The 17,701-nt window shown below is 44.2% G+C and overlaps 2 protein-coding genes across 2 annotated transcripts in view; both read left to right on the top strand.

Annotated features, from left to right (window-relative positions):
• The window catches only part of UBIAD1 (UbiA prenyltransferase domain containing 1), a 62,066-nt gene that overhangs the window by 23,474 nt on the left and 20,891 nt on the right, over positions 1-17,701 (top strand). The window contains exons 3-4 of the transcript XR_009960603.1: positions 3,888-3,990; positions 6,437-6,600. The gene's annotated coding sequence lies outside the window, so the exon portion shown is untranslated. The remainder of the gene's footprint in view (positions 1-3,887; positions 3,991-6,436; positions 6,601-17,701) is intronic.
• DISP3 (dispatched RND transporter family member 3) overlaps positions 12,898-17,701 on the top strand; it is a 99,888-nt gene continuing 95,084 nt past the window's right edge. Inside the window, exon 1 of the mRNA XM_062593694.1 lies at positions 12,898-12,927. The gene's annotated coding sequence lies outside the window, so the exon portion shown is untranslated. The remainder of the gene's footprint in view (positions 12,928-17,701) is intronic.

The raw sequence follows: 17,701 nt of genomic DNA, 5'->3' as shown, positions 1-17,701 counted from the left end.
AAGCTGTGCTGCTGCCCTGCAGCTTTGTTTGTATTGCCGGCCTTACATATGAAGTGAACTGGCAGCTCATCGGCGAGCTTGTTTAAATCTTCAACTGCTTCTTTGGCTGCTTGTTCCTATAAAAAGGCAACATGAAACCCATAGGCCATTGCAATAGGGGACTCGTCTCTCTGTTGCAGTCTGTTTCTTACCATATGCATTCCTTCTTTATCTTCTATCGTTTCTTTTGAGTGGCATCTTACTGCTTCTGTATGTAGTGGACAAGACAGGGTGCAAGAGCCTCAGTGAACCTACTGGTTTAGTCTGTATCTTCCCATTGTAGCTCCAAGGCAATTCCATCCTTGTGTTGGCACTTCCTGATAGGCTTTTCATACCTCACCTCCTCCCTGCCTGATGCCTTATATTGCTTTCTTTCTGCCTCCTCCATCCTTCCACTCTCCTCTCTTTTTTTGTTTTGAACAGGCCAACTGCAGAAGCAATTGCCATTTGAAAGGTGGCATGGATGTTGTCCATTTGCTGCTTTCTTTAAGTCAATTGCAAGATTTTGATCAGCTTCACCGAATGTGATATCAAAAGTTAGCAGCTAGACAGAGGAATCTCGTGGGGCTGAGTGAGCTGGCAGAGCATTGGATTAGACATTAGGAGAGCAGTCTTCTGTGCAGTTCAGGAGCTGACCAAAGAGAAAGAGGACAACCCCCAGAACTGCTCTGTTTCCATTTCTTATTTGCAAAATGGGACAAGCCTTCTTTCCTCCCCCTTTTATTTGTCTTATGTGTTTAGATAAAGTCTCCTAGGTGTTCATATAGGACAAACTTACAGCGCAGAGGGCTCCTAATTTCGTCTGAGGTCTTTAGGAATGCTGTAATATCCAAAAGGATATTCTGTGGCAGAAAAGTGGATGTTGAAGTATATGTGATTCCTTACTGGCCAGCTCTTACTGAAGTATCCATTGAATCCATCTCCCATCTCATATGAAGTAGAATTCCCACTATCTATTCCCTCGTGTTCCAGTGAAACAGTTAATAGCATTTTGTTTGTAGTGCTGCAAGGAGATTTTTAATTACCTGTATCGTTTTATTACATAATGGTGATGTTTGCTCTCTTATACTATTGGCTCGTTTGCATGAAACAAACAGGCATCCATCAAGTTGAGCAAACACAAGGAGTTCTTTTATGTTTCATAGTTTTCCAGATCAATACTGACATTAGCTTGGCAGCTTGGGCTCAGAGCCTGGTGCTCACCTACCCAGGGCTTATCCTATCACCTAAGCAATTGGATAGTTTGGAGTTGATGGGAGCTCCATAGTCCTGAAAGAACTTGAAATGGGACAGACAAATGCTATAGCATCATGCCCAGGGACACAGACAATGCACGGATTCTGCCCTGATCTCTTCCTGTGGTGTTTTACAGTTAATGACATTTAGACTTTTGTACTGTGGGTTTTTGTTACAAAGAGCTGGGAAGTAGCTGTGGCTGGTTGTATTTAGGCAGACTGGGTGCATACTCTATGGAGTCCTCTGGGTTACACATGTATTCAATGTGTATCACTAGTTATAAGAGCTTGGGTCTAATGACCTAGCTCCTGCCTTTCAGGCCTATATCTATAAGAATAAATTTGACAGTGAGAGCCCAGGTTTGTTCTCCTTTGCATTTTCACCCTTAGGTGATCAATTATACTTGTCCAAATAGGGCACGAAATGCTATCTAGCTGAAGTGAATCATTTTACACTAACTTTGCACTGTAGCAAGTGATAAGATAAAGTACAAAGTGGGAACAGTCAAAACCAAAGCATGAAAACAATGTTACTCTCTCCATCTTTCAAATTTTTCCATGTATTGCTGGGAAATGGTTCCAGCCAAATATCTTCAGCAGTGAAGTACTTCACTGACGCATGAAACACACCCCTTTTAGTGGAAACAGTAAGGCATCATCATAGTAAAGATGGCATCTTGTGGGTAAGCCCTCCTTTCACTACTTGTTTATATAAGTGCTATGGGCTGGGTTGCTGTTAGCCCATGGAGACCAGGGAGAGCAGAAGACCATGTCAAACAGAAGAGCGTAGAAGTAAAGCAGGAGGTTCTGATTCCTCTTCTGATGAGGGCAGTGTCCCTTTTTCCTCCCTCAAAAGAGGGCCTATTGGAAGTGGAGCAGGGGATGATGTGCTGACATGCTCTTGATCTGAAAACTGCTGTGTCTTGGAAAGTCAGAGCAAAGGTTGATAATTGAATCCAGCAGGCACAGGAACCCAGTTTACAGGCTGATTGTTATTCAGCTGTAGTACAAAGTGCTTAAGAAAAAACTTATTAATTTCCTCTTCCACAATGAGCAGGAGTGCGACAGTAATCACAGTATCGAGTCATAATAGTAAAAAAACTCCATTGAAAATAGCTGTTAAGACTCCAGAGGGTTCAGCAGGGGAAGATTGTATTAAGATAAAGTAGATTATAACACCGGTGGACGTTAAAGGTTGTCATTGTATGGTAAATCACATCAGGAAGTCACAAAAGCTGTTCTTTACACAGTCAGGGATAGAATACTCCGATACAGCATCTGATTTATCCTCTGCCCCCATTATGCTGTCCCTGGCAAACAGGTAGGTGGAAGGAGGAAAGGAGGAAGGGAGAAACTCGCCAGCCAGATTGGATTTCAGAGCTGTGGTTTAGCAATGCAGAGTCCCAAAGTGTTTGGTAACTCCCAGTACTACTGGTTTAGAGGGGAGGAGATAATGCTCAGGTATTTATCTCTCTTACTGGCAATCTTGTTTCAGTAGAAAGGAACAGGAAATAACAGTGGTATAAGGCTCAGGTAATGCAATTATGATGATAAAAATCTAATATCAGGCACATTCTCAGTGACAGAACAAGGCTGGGCTGTGCCTGGAGGACGGCAGAGCAGTGCCTAACTTTCCATCTGCCTCCCATTCCTCGTAGTGGAGTGTGCTCTGTGCTGTGGGAAGCACCAGCGAGGGGGTGACAGGGCTGTGAAGGAAATAAATGTGCTTGCACAGAGTGCTGCCCCCAGGAGTGCCTTGCTATTAATAACAGTAATAACATATGCCAGGATGTGGAGGAAGCGTCTTCTGTAAAGTGCTGATCTCTGCCAGTATCTGAGGCAGAAACAAATTGAAAAAATGATTTTATTATTTTATAATGCACAGTAATATTCCTTTTGTATTTTTTATTATTTCCTCTGTTTTAATTTTGGTGGTGGGGTGTTGTTTTGGGGGGTTTGTTTGTTTGTTTAGTAGACCATACTGCAGATTGGCAGGTAAATTATGGGACTATAAGAAGAAGAATACTCAGCCCTGGACAGCCATGGCTACAGTAGCCAGAACAAAAAGGTTTCCAGAAGCTAGCTGACCTGGAATCTTATCCACTGAGACATGTCATGGTCAGCGTGTCCTCCCTCTGCCCCAGATCCATTGTGAATGAACAATTTGGGATGCAGTCCAATCCCTCTGGAGTAATTGGGATGCAAATGGCAAGGAAGGCTGAAGGTGATTTCCTCCTCTCCTTCTGCCATACTAAGCAGTAAAGGTGCAGATGGAAGAACATGCCCTGTATGAAGTGAGAAGGGGCAGGGGAGGAGAGATACATAGAATTCAAAAAGGTCTTGGACCAAGGTCCCTGCTGAAAGTGACCTCCTTTCAAGCTCAAGGAGGAGGCCATCCATGGGATTAAAACAAGTGTGGATGTAATGCACAGAATCTAAATCTATGCTGCACCCAGACAATGATAAAGAGATTGCCCTGAATGGAGATCAGAGGTTGTTCTGAACGGGGTTAATAGCTTCAGCAGCTTTTCTTTTATAAAAGAAAATTTGTATCATTCTCATAAACTCTGTTCAGTAAAGTCTCCTTATACTGAATCATTTATTTTTCCACAGAGAAAGATGGCTGTGCATGTAGACTCATTACAGAGATGCTTGTTTGCATTGATTGAATGAGAGTGTTTCATGCTGTTCCCTGGTGCTGGGAGTTTCTCTAAAGGTGAGTAATCCCCAGGCCCAAGGGCATTCCCTTCAGGCAGACCTGGCAGGACTCAGACTGGCTTTCAAGACCTCTGTCCCAGCACATACTGGATCAGGACTTGGGGAGGCTGGTCAGAGCTGCAAGAATGCTTATACAACCCTGCTAGTACCTTACCTGGATCTCAGTGCCTGGGTTCAGAGAGATCACAGTCCAATCAGGTTCAGTGTCAAAGTCACTTGTACTCGAGGTTCTGTGCATGGGGAGCTGCCTAATGGCCCAGACATGTAAAGCTGAGTTCCCAGACAGCGAGGAGGCAGGGAGAGCAACTGCCATGTTAGCACAGCTAGCAGGTGGCTTGCTGATAATCCTAAACATACTGATCACCATGTCTACAGTGCCCTTTACTGTGGCACTTTAGCTCTACCGCAGGTAAGTAATGCCCCTAATAGCATATTCATGTGTGTGAAATAGCAAAGAAAATGCCTAGCAGTTTGATGGGATTTCAGCTCTCTCTCTCTGTACAGCAATTGAAAGGGCTCTGCTTTTTGCTGCCATGCTGTGCACAACACAGAGCTGAAAGGGCTCCTTTGCTTATGGTGTCCATGTGGTCCCATGGAAGTAGCATCAGGAGACAAGCAAGAGAGTTTTTCCTTTCTCCTGGGGTGAGACACAAGGCTCTGTGTATTTTTTTCTTTTTAATGAGATGCACAATGAAAGGAGGAAAAGCAAATTTAATTATAAAGCTGCATCTTCTTCCCCGTCTTTCTGGACTGGGAAGTGTAATCATCTCCCCTTTGATGCAAGAATGAATTCAACACCATGCATTGTTAAATTATTATTTATTTAAAATGAAAGGAAATTATTTTCAGTGATGTGCCATTTTCTAGCCCAGTGAGGACAACAGCAAGGGGAGAGAATCAGCAACAGGAGTACTTTAGGGGCAACAACATATATATGCATACAGCTGATAAAGGAGTCAGGGCAACTGCACCCAAGGGATGCATGGTACCCGGATATATATTCCCTCTTACTAGCACACAGCTGGCACACAGTGGTTGTGAAAGCTGAGTGTATCTTGTTCAGCCCTCTAGAATCCCCATTGCATGCTGAGGTGTACCATTATCACACCTAGCTCCTTTAAAATAGTTCAATATATTGAATTGTAAGGCTGCAATGTTCAGACTGGAAGCAAAGATTCAGAGGACACACAAGCAAAGACCAGCAAAGAAATACACCCAAATCCAGGCTTTTGATGAATTTTAGAGCTAGGAATATAATTCAGTAGCCATTGCCCGTGACTATAGTAGGCTTCACATGCCTCATATCTGTAAAACAAGCTGAGGGCACTGCATATGATCTCTGGGACAGGCACGATAGCTTCAGTACATTTTTGCACCTTGCGTATCACGGAGGAGTCTTCACTCACTGGCCGAGGCCCCTGCTGCTACCACAATATGAGTAACAATAATTCACCAAACCAGAACCATTCTTGCTTGTCAGAACATCACATTTCAGGGCAAGCATGGATTTGAGGGAAGGGTAAGTGTCAGTGCTGAGTTTCTTTTGACCTATCACTTTGTTTTTCTGAATATGAGCCAGAAACCCCCCTGCCCTTGCTGTGTACTGTTGTAATGGAGTACAACCCCATCCAGGCTTGAGTGCCTCTCTCTCATTGTGTTTCTCGGAGCTGTGAGCAGCCTGGGACTTTGCGTAAAGCCTTAATGAGGCCCAAGCAAAGGTTGACTTAAAAAATAAAAAAATCCTTTATGATCTGTGCTGCAGATGGAGCAACAAATGGATAATAAAAGGGCTTGAGACTGGAGGCAATTCCTCCCCTTAGATTAAGGGGAATTAAGCCCTTTGGGGAATGTGTAATGTATGAGGCTTCATTATTCTTCTGGGGGAAGCAGCGTATGATCTCTCGGTCAGAGAGATAAAAGGATTATAAACTCAAATGGCCCCGCATAGTCCTCATTACTCAGATGGCACCAGAGAATCCGCTGAAGGCAAGCTAGGTACAACTTAGCCCTGCCTTGTGCTGCAGAAGAGTTCCTGTGATGCTGCAAATTATATTGTCACCATATTCTCATGACACCTCAGGGCAGGTGGATGCATACTGTCAGCATGGATATCTGAACTGGGAGAGGCTCTCCTGAAGGCAAGTAAAGGTCACACAAAGGACACAAAGGAAATAAAACTGTGTCAGAATGTATCTAACCCCCTCATTCAGAGTTGCAGGTACTTGTTCTCCAGTCTGAGTGTTCCTACCCTCACCATCTTCTGCACTTTCCTGCTGCTCCAGCTCATGCACCCCTCTGCTTTCCTTCCACAGAGATGCATCCCCGTCTCCATTGCACCAACTCCTGTCTGTGTCCTATCCACTGTGTGATGCCCAACTGCATGTTTTCCCCTTACTTCTGAGTTCTAAATCCTTTTGTTGACTGTATTTTTTTTTCTTTGCCAGATTTTCAGCTGATCTATGCTCTTCTGAGAGGTCCCAACACATCCTCCACCTTTCCTCAGCTTTGGGAGCACATGCTTAACCTGTAATCAGCATGATTCAAAACAACATCTGTCTCTAGAGCAAAAAGAAATAATGTGCCCTGTTCCACTGCTCCCTATTCAGAGGTAAATTACTTTTATTTTCTCTAAGAACAGGTGCTCATTTCTTTTCTTTACCTCTCTTCCTCATGTTTAAAGCAGGTTTGGGAGAAATCACATTCTGTAGTTTTCTTATGGAGTTTGGGGATGGAGAGAAGTTCTTTTACTGGGGAACCTGACACATCTCTTTGTTAAATTGTAGATCAAAGAAAGACAATATGCACTCCTGTGCTGATCAGAGCACTGCACAGGGGAGTGTTTGTCTGTATACATCTTTCTACTTTCCTGCCATGCTTGTAGATTCTTGTGTGTGTCCCTCTAGCTTGTGTGGGGCAAGCTATTGCACATGTGTTTTTCTGGACTTTGAGGTATATATGGGCCTTGTGTACTTATCTTGTGTGTTCTTCTGGCTAAGTATATGGTTATGTCCTTGTTGCTCTGGGGATATGTGCACTTATTGCTGCAATTATTGGGGGAGCAGCTTTGCTCCAGCTGAGGAGTCAGAGTTAAGTTAAAATATGAACTCCAGTGCCGTATAGTGAAATGCTGCAACTCGCTTTATGGTTCTTCAAGTATAGGGCATCATCTTTCTTCTCTGTAGTGGAAAGCCTATAATAAATGCAGCTTGGGCTGATTTCTTCTGTCATTAGCAGCTTCTTAACAGTAAATGCCCTTGCTATCAAAATCATCCAGTTGTCATACCTGAGATTGATTAATATCTACCAGAAAGCTCTGTAGCTGGCAAAACGGAAAGACATTTCTGATTGCTGTTGGTATGGCTGAGCGAGAGCCTTGCTCTGCTGTATGAGGCATTGTAATTTGTGGCTTTAAAGCAGGTCCACCTGAGTCATTACAATCACCAAAAATATTTTTCAGTGTCTGTCATCTTATTTTACTTCTGTGACTCTGAAGGTCTGAGAAATCCCAAGTAGATTTTCCATCTTGGCTTGCTCTCTCTCTTTCCATTTTTTTCTTTTGTTTCTCTTTCTGCCTCTGCAAAGATGTCACCATGATGAAGCTCTTGATGGATTCCTGGGGGACTCCCTCCCAGTGGTGATGGATTGCTGCTCTCTTTGTGGCACGCTCCGGCTGTCTCTGTGTTTCAGTCTGCTGGACTGACAAAGCCCATAAATCACTCCAGAAGGTGAAGTGCTCTGAGAGCTCTGGCCCCATCTGTGTTGTGCTGATGTGACATAGGGACATGCAGACAGTGACAGGGTGGGATGGATGAAGATCTTAGATCTGACTACCAGGCTCTCATCAGCCCCTCTTTGGGTTTGAGGAGGCTGGGTTAGAGGGGTTAGGAATGTGTCATCTCTCTTATTGCTTTTTCCTTTTTCTATACGTATACACAGTGCTTCACAGAACTGGCAGGGGAAGGAGCTGTGATTTAAAGAGCTTGTAGGGAAGACTTGGGACACTGGATGATAAAGAGGCAGAGGAGATGCCCTATGCATGCAACTGCAGAGCCTCCTCACGGGCAGGGTCAGAAGATGTGCATAGAAAGGGGAGGAAGGGAAGCGCTGCAATAGTACTGCTTTCCTTTTGTTTGTCCTTCTTTGCTGTTTTGGGGAAAAAGTGGAAGGAGCTGAAGGACACAGGGAAGAAAGAGCCTTGGGACAAGAAGATGGGGATCTCAGCAAGGCAGGCAAATGGAGCTGTAGTGTGGGAAGGCAACATGGCAGGTGGAAGAGACACTCAGACAGCATCACTACTTCAGCTGTGTGCCATGGATGCTCCCAGAAATGATGGCCAGCACTGAGATGATGATGGGGACCTTGTCTGCTGTAGAGCTCATTTCTGAAGTCTGCGTTGTGTCTGGACCCTGCTTTTGAGCAGTTTTGGCACAAGCCCAATGTCCAGAAAATAGCCTATGCTTTCTTGTTTTCTGGCAGAGTCTTGGCACGATTAGATGACAGAGGAGCTTTCTGAAAGAGCAACACATCTGTGCCTACAGCATCACTTGTCCTGCCAGACCTCTCCAAGGCTGAGTCCATTTCCCCAGCACAGGACACAGGACTTTGAGTGACAGATAGTTTCTGTTTACCCTGTTTCAGGCAGATTGTACCTTGTTTCATCTATGCTGAGCTCTTGTTAGATCAAATGAGCGGAGCAGTGTTTGGCTAAGGTGATATGGAGCAGGAGCAAAGCTATTGATTCAGACTTCATGCTCATCAGAGATTTAACTTGTGGTGAGTGAGGAGGTTCTTTGTCAATCTCCTACCTTATCATGCCCTTCTAGAGTGCAAGGCAAACCAAGCCATGTTAGCTGGCTTTGCTTTCTGTGAACTTGCCACATAGTCACAACAAACCGCAGGCATCATTAGAAAAGTAAAAATACAAAGAAATGTACTGCATGAGTGCAAAATATTTAAAAACTTTGCAGCCATTAATGTGGAAACACAGCTTTTGGGAATATACTTTCTGAAATTGCAAGCAAAAACACCTCAGGACCAAACAGCAAGTAAGTAAATGCATCACTATCTCTGTATTGGACCAGCTGCTTGGGTGCTTGAATTTATTCAAGAGATTTTCAGTCAGCAGAAATTCCAGTTGATTTGTCAGACCCCTGAGCAAAACAAGTTCCCTCTCTCTCCTTGCAGCGCTCTCTGTGCCTACAGTGACTCACAGGCTCCTTGGTGAAGCTGCCCTTCTGTAAAGTCTACAGGCTCCCAATGTGGCTTGTAGCCCCATCTGGAGTTCCAGGCAGCCTCCTTTGGGAAGGAGCAAAGCCTATGAGGAGGCTGAAACATTCAGAGATGCTACTGGTGCTCCCTATTTTTAGGGAAAGTTTCCTTCTCCAATCTGAGAATCTGAGATGTGGAAAGGGTCTGTTTGCTTGGTGTTGTTTTTGCAGGATTAGAATTCAGCCAGATATGGTGGCTAGCAGATGCTGGCAATGAGACTATGAGGCAGTAGAAAGAGTTGTGTGCTGCATTTTTTACTTCTAACTCCATAGAAACAGTAAACTATCCTGGGATGCAAAAGGCGCAGTTTAAGACCTCTTGGTTTAAGCCCCAGTTTAACACCTCTTGGTTTCATCAGGGGAATGACAGCCTCACAAATCTCCTTAAGCACCTTACCAGCTATAGCTTTGCGAACTCCAAAGAGGTCCCTTACAATTGGGGACCACCCTTTTCCACAGGGTGGCAGCAACATGCTTTCATTTGCCATGCTGAACCATCCCACTTAGGTGCTTCTCTGTCAAGGTTCTATCTATGATTAAACCTGAAAAGAGAAACGTTTGTAGGAGGGAGAGGGGCAATTTGCATGTACTCCTTGCAGACAGCAAACATCCACAGATGAAGCATCCTGACAATGCTAAGAGACAGCAGGCAGAGCTGTATGCAGGACAAGCCTGCTTCTTCCTGATGCAGTGTGAACCTGCCTCCCAGATTAACCCCACCATTTTGTTTCACCTCCCACTCCAACAAGCCCTCAAGGAGAGAGGGAGAGATTTTGTTTCTCAGAGGTTGAAACTGTGAAATGACAAATGAAATTTTTATTATGATGATTTTTGGTTTTGTGTCTGGGTTTGAAATGGTGGTGAAAATTCTCAACAAAAATACCACATGAATATTCAATTAGAGTGCCAGCAACACTTTGCAGTCATGGATTATTTATACATGAAATAACCAAAGCTTCATAAATAATAAAATAGCAGCAATCTCTGCTTGTTTTATGTTCCCCTCAGCTAGCACGCGGGCGGGAGGATATGTCTTTGTAACACATTTACATGCTGTATCAGCCCCTTGCAGGCTGGGAGCAGTGGGGAGGACAGAGGTAGCAGAACAAAGTGTGCAGGTGAAGACACTGGGGCTGTGGATGTGCACAGCGCAGCATGGGCACAAGGAAATGTTTCATTTGCTCCCGTGCTTGTGGGTGCATCTGTCTGGGCTGCAGAAGACTTCTGGCATGGCAAGAAGCATCTGTGCTTTTGAGAGCAGGGCTGGGAGCACATGCAGAGGGATGGCAGCAAAGGGAAGAAGCCAGGACATGTTGTCTGTGGGCAAGATGATTGGGTGCTTGGCTGCCTGTGGCTTGGTGAAGCTTGCCAGCAGCTATTACTCACAGACATAAGAGATATACCATAAGGGACTGCAGCAGTAGCAGGGCATCAAGTTGTTCAGGAAAGTAAGCCATCACTTCTCAGAGTTGGCATTACTGATTCATGCTTGGTAGTTTCAGATCATCAAAATGCCCAGGGTTGGCACAGCTGATGATCTCCTCTTAGGAGAAGCCTGGGATGACCTAACTGGGCATGAGTAAGGGAACAGAGCAGGCTGCCCCTAACCCAGAGCAGCATCCACCTGCAGATCTGTTTTGCCTTCAGGCAAGCCTGCGCTTTAACTCCCAGCAGAGATTTCCCACTCCTATCTCCCAGCTGAACTGTCTTAGCTTGGCGTGTGCTATGCAGCTTGTTATACAGGTGCCCCAGGGGAAAGAAGCATGATTCTGGGAAATGTCTAACTGAGCTCCTCTCCTCCAGCCTAACCTCTTTGTTCAATCAATAATAAAACAGGATAGAGACTTAAGAGCTGCTTTCCTTAGCACCAGACAGCTATTTGGGCACTTGGTCTTCGCAGGCTCTACTGCTTTCAGCAGATAGACTCTTCTGCCCAGATGTCTCTGCTAGTTATTCACCAATGATTAATCTTGTGGGGATGAACAGAGCCCTCCACTGCCTCTGCTTTTCTGTCCTTTCCTAAAGGGTTACACTGATGTCCCTATCCTTACTGCTCCCAGTGGGAAGCACTAAATGCCAAATCAGTAAAAGTGTCATTGGTTGCTCTGAAGGATGATTCATCACTCCAGTTTGGTGGCAGCATATTTATTCCCCCACAAGCCCACCCGGCAAGAGAAAGATAAATTGCTGTCATCTCTTTTTATGGAACATATAATCAGGTGGTAACATGGAGAGTCATCTCAGCTCAAAGTCATTCAGGATGAATTATTCATTCACTTAAAATGACTTAAAAAGAAAGGGAAATCGTCTTCCTGATAAAGTATCTCTGCCTGGCATTGCTGCAACTGGAGGGTGCTTAGGGAGTCCTGTTCTGTTGTGCAGCATGAAATATAGCTGTTTGCCGCCAGGGCTCCAGGACCATCTGGAGCTCTCTGGGGGCAGACGTAGCACTTCTGCACTGCTCCCAGGAAAAAAGGCTGAATCTCCCTGCTCAGGGTTCAGGAGCAGGCTCAAATGTTTCTGAGGATCTTCCTAAGGGTTTGTCAAGGGGGCTTTTAGTGCACCTAGGCCCTGCTGAGCTGAATCTTCAGATATGGAAGAATTTTAACTCCTTTGTGGTGTCCTCACTGAAATAAGAGAACTTTTCTCCCCTTAGGTAGTCCCATCCTATGAAACTTGACCTCTCCAAAAAGAAAGCTTATTCACAGAGAGCTTGAGGAGGCCATTGCTACCATGATTCTCAGCACAAGACTGTAATTCCAGCTGAAACAACTTGACAAGCAAGTGCCTAAACTACAGCTGTACCTATGTGCTGAAGGAGTAGGGAATCAAGCTTTGCAGTTTGCCTTCCTGTTGCTTCCCAAGCTATAAATGAGGACAAGTGATAATTTCTAATAGGCTACCTGACATTCTAATGCCCTTCTTTTGGGTTTCTCAGTCAGAACTGCCTGAAGTTCTGAGTATTTTTTTTCCCTGAACCCCTCATATACAGTAAAATCTTTCTTTAAGAAGGAAAAGTTTATATAACAATTTTGGAAAGCCATCTAGCAGCTTAGAAGAATGTCTGAGGCTCCTGAGTCACTGGAGCAGAATTGAACATCTGCCATGGAACAGATATTCTATTGAGGTTTACTCTTTCTACTAAGAATTTCACCTGAGCCTCTTTTCTCAGTGTTTTTAGCATTTTGCTGAAAAGCATTTTTTTCCCATTGCCTTTATTTAATTAAAGCTTTCCTGAAGGGTGTTGATAATTGAGACTTCTCATGATTCTCTAGCCTGATCATTCTCAGTCTGGTTATTTGGAGTCATTATCAGCTGATTATATTTACCAGAACAGAGATTTTCAGGTTAAAATATGTAGGTTTTTTGTTTTCCCTTTTTTAACCTGTATATTGTATGTTGACAATGTTTCTATGAAAAGTTTTGAAAAGTTTGAAAGTTTTAGCTTCTGCATTCCCATTCCAGCTAACAAGGAAGAAGAAAAATGCTCTTGATACAAAGAAAATTGCTCTGTATCCACTTTCTCCACAAGACCAATTTGATGCTGATCTTTTTCCTGAAGGATCGTACTGAGAGGCAGAAATTACTGAGAAGGAGAGTACCTCTATCACTGTCAAAGATGGCGAAGGATATGAAAAAGAATCCACTGATATTCTAGTGGGTTGCAGGTAGGGGATCCAACATGCAATGTGTGCTTTGGGGATTGCATACTAGTTTATTTTGTGCTGTGCCATGGGGAAAAAAGTCAGTAGATTCCTTGCTGCATCCTGATCTGTACAAAAACATTAGGAATCCCTTATATTAACATCTGGAGCTGCCTTTGCCAACCTGCTTGTCCTTCAGATCTGTCTGTCTCCTCAGAGCTCCTCTTACAATTTTCATTTAAAAAAATGTACATACACAAAAACCATGACAGAAGAGATACTGAAGTTCAGAACTATGAGTGTATATCCATGCAATAAAAAGATCGGCAGGATGTCTGAAAGGTCCTTGGCATAGTCAGCTGAAACATTTATGTCTGAGCAGCCAACTATTTAAACTTGGATCCATCAGGAAGACTTTGGAAGGTCTCACATCTTTCCTGATGCCTTCTTTAGTCATTGTCAGAAGGCCATTACTGCCTGGTTTGTGTGGACCTATTTTACCTCACCCCTCAGAACACAGGCAAGTGGTGTTTCTTAGAAAAGAGAAAATGTATCTTTAAATAATTAGTACTTTTTCTACAGCTGTACTGTCTCATGATCTCAGCATGCATGAGGTATAGCATTCCTTCCCCATGAACAGTTAATTTGTTTTTTCCCTGTCTTAACAGTGGGGATATTGAAGCCTGAAAAACTGCAGAGGTAAAGCTTGAGAAATCCATGAATATAACCCTGACTTTGTAAATCCTAAGGTCATCCTCCCTTCTCCACAAACATAAGATTAAGGAACCAGTTATTGAAAACTCTTTGTTTTAATGGACATTTTCTCTCTCTCTCTCTCTCTGTCTGTCTCTCTGTCTCTCTCTTTTTTTGGAAGGGGGAGTTCTTTTTGATTTTCTTTCCCCTCATTTATCATCACTTTAAATCCAATAACAGAAAAAAAATAATTTACTTTCTGCTGAGAACAAGTCATATGTCTGAGCTCTGGTCTGTCCTGGAGAACTTGGGCAGTTCCCCTTTGCCATCCAGGTAATTCACTGCTCTGACTTCAGGTCAGCTTGAGCTCTTGAATTCACTAACTGCTTTAAAATTACCTTGAATCATCTCTTTGATCTTTTCTTTCTTTGCCTTTTGTCCTCTGACCCTTCATACATCTTTTTTCTCTTCTTGCACAAAAACAGACAGATAGAAATGCAGGGTAGGGGCAACGCAGGTGTGCTGGGTTCAGACATATGGCCCCGGCATGTCTTCCAGCCAGTTCACCTCAGGCTATGATCTTGTCAGTTCTTGCTGGCTAAGCAAAATTGGGGTGGAGGAGGTGGGTTAGATGAGTGGACAGTGAGGTGGATTAAGTACTGACTGAAAGGCAGAGCTCAGAGGGTTGTCATCAGTGGCGTGGAGTCTAGTTGGAGATCTGTGGCTAGTGGCGTCCCCCAGGGCTCAGTACTGGGTCCCATCCTGTTCAACTTTTTCATCAATGTCCTGGATGAGGGGAGAGAGTGCCTCCTCAGCAAGTTTGCTGATGATACCAAGCTGGGAGGAGTGGCTGATACACCAGAGGGCTGTGCTGCTATTCAGAGAGACCTGGACAGGCTGGAGAGCTTGGCGGGGAAGAACCTCATGAAGTTCAACAAGGGCAAGTGCAGAGTCCTTCACCAAGGTAGAAATAACCCTAGGCACCAGTACAAGCTGGGGGCTGACCTTCTGGAGAGCAGCTCTGCAGAGAAGGACCTGGGAGTGCTGGTGGATGACAAGTTGACCGTGAGCCAACAATGTGCCCTTGTGGCCAAGAAAGCCAATGGTCTCCTGGGGTGCATTAGGAAGACTGTTGCCAGCAGGTGGAGGGAGGTGATCCTGCCCCTCTCCTCAGCCCTGGTGAGGCCTCATCTCGAGTACTGTGTCCAGTTCTGGGCTCCCCAGTACAAGAGAGATGTGGAGCTACTGGAGAGAGTCCAGCATAGGGCTATGAAGATGATCAGAGGGCTGGAGCACCTGCCCTATGAGGAACGGCTGCAAGAGCTGGGCCTCTTCAGCCTGGGGAAGAGAAGACTGAGGGGAGATCTTATCAATGTGTATAAGTATCTGAAGGGAGGGTGTCAAGGAGACAGGGACAAACTCTTTTAGTTGCCCCATGTGACAGGACAAGAGGCAACAGGCAGAAATTGAACCACAGGAAGTTCCACCTGAACGTGAGGGGAATTTCTTCACTGAGAGTGACAGAGCACTGGAACAGGTTGCCCAGAGAGGTTGTAGAGTCTCCTTCTCTGGGGCTATTCAAGGCCTGCCTGGATGCAACCCTGTCTAACATGCTCTAGGTGACCCTGCTGAGCGGGGAGGTTGGACTAGATGATCTCCAGAGGTCCCTTCCAACCTTACTGGTTCTATGATTCTATATTTTGTTTTGTTCAGAAATCAATTCCTCTCTTTCACAGTTGCAGTGAAAGCTTGAACATGTGATCAGGTTAATCTGATAGTGTGTATGTAAGTGCTATCTTTCTATTTAAAATTGTGACAAATTCACAAGCAAACTGGGGCATCTTACAGTTACTGCTTGGCTTCACATCTTTGCATCCTGAAATGTCATTGCGACAAAGGACACTGAACTTTGATCTGCCTGATCCAAAATGAATCACTCTTGCTACTTGAGTTGAAAGGATTTGCTTAGGTTCTGTATGAGCAATATGCTGGCACATGCATGGTGTGCTTCTGCCATTTCATTTGCGTGGAATATATTCCTCTCAACTGCCATACTGAAATTGTAATGCCTGTAACAGTTCCTGATATTACAGTCAAGAGCCATATTTCCTTGACCTTCTCCATATTCTGTTTGGATTTGCTGCTTCTCCCAGTTTAGCCAGGTAGCGAGAGAGTAAATAAATGTTCCCCACCTTGCAGGTGCAGAAAGGTTAGATTTGCATAAGGTGGCCAGTATAAATTTATCCTGTTTGTTGTCATCTTTTCTCTCCAGCTGGGATTTCCAAGGCAGAGATAAATGTCAGCTGAAAATAGCGCCTCAGTGTCAGCACGTAATCACTTTCTGCTATTTCCCTGTAGCCACTTCTTACTGCTCTTTACCACATGGATCACCCAATCACCTTCTACATGAGCCTCTCATTACTGGACTCTTCTGTTATTGCTTTGCTCACAGGCTTGGCCTTATTCCTATGTTTTTTGATTGTAAAGGAAATCCTTCTCAGTTGATAAGTCATTGTGCTGCAAAGGTTGTGCAAAACAAGCTGCTCCCATCTTCGTTCCCTGAGTGGTTCCATGTGTCTGTATTTTCTCTTCCTAAGCCTGGGTGGATTAAGAATCACATAGATTCTTTTAAATGTGTTTGTCATACAAGAGATCATTTGAGGCAGTGTAAGTCCTGAGACTGAGAATTCAGTTCTGCAAACCTCAAAGCTATTCCTGAGGTCACTGAGTGCTGCTCCCTTGCCAGTGTGACTGAGCATCCGAGAAAGTCAGTAGTTCTGTACCTTGGCAACCAAAATCTCAGCAGTGCTCCTCTAAAAGTGCTTGTCTCTTGCTCAGGAACATTAAGGAACATCTTGCTCAGGAACGTTGCTACTGAAAAGAGAATCAGAGCATCATGAAGGGGTTTGTTTGTTCAGATATCTGATTTGGACACTCATTTAAGGGCCTGCTGCCTGTGTACCCTGTCAGTGTTATGCTGTAATAGTTAAAAAGAGTTTCCCCAGTGAGAGCAGGGACTCCCCTAATTCTGCTTCCCCTCTTACTCAGCTTCTAACTCTCTCTGGCTATTAGTGCCACTCAGCCTGGGGAGGACTCTGTAATCACCCTTTTTTCCAATATCATTTCTCTCTTTCTGTTTTTTTTTTTTTTTTTTTTTTTTTTTCCTTACTTGTTCTATTTGTTCTTGTTGATCTGCTCCAGCTCTGGTCATTTTTCTTCTTCATCTTCTCTTTGCTCTTTCTCTGTTTGCTCTCCCTGTTTCACACACATGCAGAAATTGCTCTCCACCACTAGTCTTCAGTTAAGCTCACAGCTCTGTGGCATAGCTTGGGCTCAACCTATGTCTGTGTTTTGGACAGTGACCTCTATTGCTTCGGCTTCTACCAAAAAAAGAGAAATAAAACTGTCCCCTGAATCAGAGAGCTGCTATACTCACTGGTTCCATTGGGATTTAACCTAGCTCATCACAAGGTCCATATTGCCATTTCCCTCCTGCTCTCCCTGCGTTTCAGAATGATCCTATCTGCCTAGTAGCCACCTGCACCCTCTATTTTCCAGCAGTCCCCATCTGTTCTCAGTAGAATCACCAATTTCTTAAGTGTTGTTTCCTAGCTAGCATAATCAGAGTCACCTATATCTGTAAAATAAACTGTGCAATTGTTTTGGCGTTACTCCAGGAACAGTTTGACCTTTCATATTGGACTGTCATGGATAAGTTTTTTGCTTTGTCTCTCCCTCTATAATGTGTTCAAATTGCACTATATTTCTGAGGGCCTCTCTTGTCTGCTATTGCTGCCCTCAGGAAGAGGGAGGAGATGAAAGAAATAGATCAGTAATTTAGTTCTAAATCACTTCTTCAATGAAGCTAGTGTTGAAGGTCACCTATAATGACGTTGTCATATGGGTAAGGCCTCACAATCAGGGAGAAAAAGAGGAAAAGGAAAATGAGGCTGGAGATGAGTTCCTGGTAATCTGGAAGGAATTTCATGGAGATGCTTGTGTTTGAGTTGGAGTCAGGGATGCAATGGGAAGGCGTTCTGCTGCTCAGCCATGTGTTTAGGGGTGAGGTTATTACAACAGCTCAGCAGGGTGAGTGAGATCCTTG

The sequence above is a fragment of the Rhea pennata genome, chromosome 22 (assembly GCF_028389875.1).
Source record: "Rhea pennata isolate bPtePen1 chromosome 22, bPtePen1.pri, whole genome shotgun sequence".
NCBI classification, from domain to species: Eukaryota; Metazoa; Chordata; class Aves; order Rheiformes; family Rheidae; genus Rhea; species Rhea pennata.
The sequence above is the reverse complement of the archived record's forward strand: the minus strand, read 5'-3'. Positions and strand labels throughout refer to the sequence as shown.